Source organism: Lactuca serriola, chromosome 3, assembly GCF_051521515.1.
Source record: "Lactuca serriola cultivar US96UC23 chromosome 3, Lser_US96UC23_V15, whole genome shotgun sequence".
Classification (NCBI taxonomy): domain Eukaryota; kingdom Viridiplantae; phylum Streptophyta; class Magnoliopsida; order Asterales; family Asteraceae; genus Lactuca; species Lactuca serriola.
In genome coordinates this window covers 251,249,476-251,252,432 of record NC_136410.1, presented here as the reverse complement: position 1 = coordinate 251,252,432, position 2,957 = coordinate 251,249,476, and positions in this window count along the sequence as shown.

The following is a 2,957-nucleotide window of genomic DNA, read 5'->3' as shown; positions in this document are numbered from 1 at the left end:
CAAATACTTCATTCTAGCCCTACAAATGGTCAACAAAGAATTGGAAACCTTTGAAATTCCAATTTGAGTTCATTTTGGACTAGGATTCCTTATTGGGCCTAATGGACTAATAAACTTCCAAATTATCCATCTTGAATCTAGAACTCTCTAATGGGCCCTAAATGGACCCATATACATGAAACATAATATTTTGGGCCTTAATGGGTCACAACCAAATTAATTTAGCCCTAATAGGTCATAAAAATTATACTTAGATTTATTTGGGTCAAGCATCATCTAACTTAACTAGAATATGGGCTTAAGGACAAAAAGCCCAAAAATCTCCTCTTTCCCTCTTCAATCTCGTTCCAAGCCCACAAAGAAAGAAAGAGTTGACTTTGTGGTGCCAACTCAATTTTATTTAGTGGATATCCATGCAACTCGCATACTTCCATGCAACCTCATTTCTCTCTTCTCTCCTCTCTTTCTTCCTCTCGGCCGAACCCAAACACACACACACACACACACTTCACTCAAACTCTCTCAAAGGAAACTCTCCCCACTCCTCTCCAAACTTTCAAGATCTAGGAAGCTTTCAAAGAGATTTTTCCACAAAACTCATCATCTAAGGTAAGTTCACACTTGGATCTATGACTTAGACACTTTGTTTTATCAAAAATCTCTTCTAAATCTATTCCAACTTGTGATCATGCACCTTAGAAGTCACTAAACTCGAGATCTACCAAGAAGACTTGCTAGGATCGAAATCTTCTTCTTTTCTCTCTTTAAAACCGAAAACACAACTCAAGGTGAGCTTCATACGCCTCTTTTTCGGTTTTTCATATGTTTTATGGGGGAGAATACAAGAAAATGTGTAGATCTATGTGTATGTGTATGCTATGTGTGATTTTATGCATGTATGTGTGTGATGTTATGTGTTTTTGTGAGAAATATGTAATAAAAGGGGTGATAATTCGAGATCTATGACATGAGAAAAGAAACAAACATAAACTAAGTTATTTTAAACAAAGCTAGTTAGGAAAAATAGCTTATAAGGTTATGAGGGACATATTCTAACATAAAACCCATTTTAGGACTTAAATTGTCAAAAATACAAAATTTGGGTTAAAAACTGTAGACTCACGGTTTCTTGAGGGTCAAAAGAGCCAAAACAGTTTCTATAATCAATTTCCTGAATATTAGAATTTTCAAAGGACTTAAAATGCAAAAATTTAGCTTAATGGGCCAAATTTGGGCTTTTCGGCCCAATAACCCCAAAATTGCGAAAATTGAAGTTTTAAGGGGATGAATTGTAACATTCTGTAAAACAGGGGACATGAAGTGAAATAAAACTATTTCAAAGGTCAAAAATGCTTTTAAATTCCAAAAAGGATAAAAAATGTAAACTTTTTATATTTTGGGCCAAAACTGTAAAAATTGCAAAATTTGGGGTTCTAACTGAGAAACACCATTCTGGAAGGGCTAACACTGTTTAGTAAATATAATTTGGGTTAAAAATGTCTTTTCAATAAGTTTATGATACAAAAGTGTCAAGAAAATGTTTCTAAGGACTAAAAATGAAATTCTTTTATATAAAGGACTAAAAGTGTTATTTTTATAGAAGAAAGGTATTGAAAAGTTCAAAGTCATACTTCTAAACAAATTAATTCATTAAGACAAAATACAAGATATCCGACTAGCGACAAAACGGAAAACGAATATACCTTCAATACCAAATATCGTTATAAACGAATTGATTCGGTCTAAAATCAATACAAAACAACAATCGCTAAAACAAAACTCTCCAATAGATATGTGATGACTAAAAGGAGTAAACCTACAAAATTTGGGCTTATGAGTTTCAAATCATGCTTGTTGGGCCTTGCAAGCCCACCAACATGATCTTTGGGCCTAAAGGGATAATGCTTATATGTTATTGGGCATTCGATGACCCAATATTTTATAAAAGGACTTTCAATAGCTTTATGTGCCAGTGGACCAAAGTGTCCCATTAGAAAAGCTAGTAAGGTCACAATAATCAAGTGCGTGTTGGACCATCGTGTCCTTCGCATCTACGACAGCCTACGGTACTTACAATAGTAGTGGGACATAATGCCCCCTTCTCTTCGTTCGCTAAGGCTTACGAGAAATTAAAGTAGACATAATTAGGATGATATACAATGTGGATTAAGCAATATTCATTCGTTAAGACAACACAAAAATCAGTAATTACCAATACATTTCAGCATCGGAAAACATCAGGTTTTCCGGGGAATTCAATACTACTCGTTTGAAATCTTATAACTATAATACAAATTACCCTTCCTATATATATATATATATATATATATATATATATATATATATATATACATATATATATATATATATATATATATATATATATATATATATATATATATATATTGTTTTTAAAATCATTCATGCATCAACTTATGGATCTTCACACTTTGATGAACAAAAGTCTTTTCGGAAAATATCGGATTTTCTGAGTTTTTAGAAAACTACACAAATCATTTTTATCACAACATTGCTTATGAACTCACCAACATTTCATATGTTGACGTTTTTCCAAAATAACTTGTATTCTCAGGTAACAGGTAAGCGGAAGAGTATTATCAAGTAATGTTAGATGTTATGTTGTTAAAAACACTCGAACTATTATTGTTATGAATGTGTAATGTTAAAACAATGTATTTGATGTGAACAATCCCAGTTGTAATATATTGATGCATGGTGATGCTTATGTTATGATTCATGTATATTCATTGTGACGATATTCAATTAAAGTCACGCGAGCCCTCAGACGTTTCTGCCGTCTGGTTCGGGGGTGTGACATTAGATCAGGGGTAAAATGGTCATTTTTATCCTAAGAAGGATTGTTAGTTTTTGACTAAGTGTTATTGTGGTAATGATACCTTGGGGAGTCGTCGGAGCAGCCGTTAGAGATTCCTTAT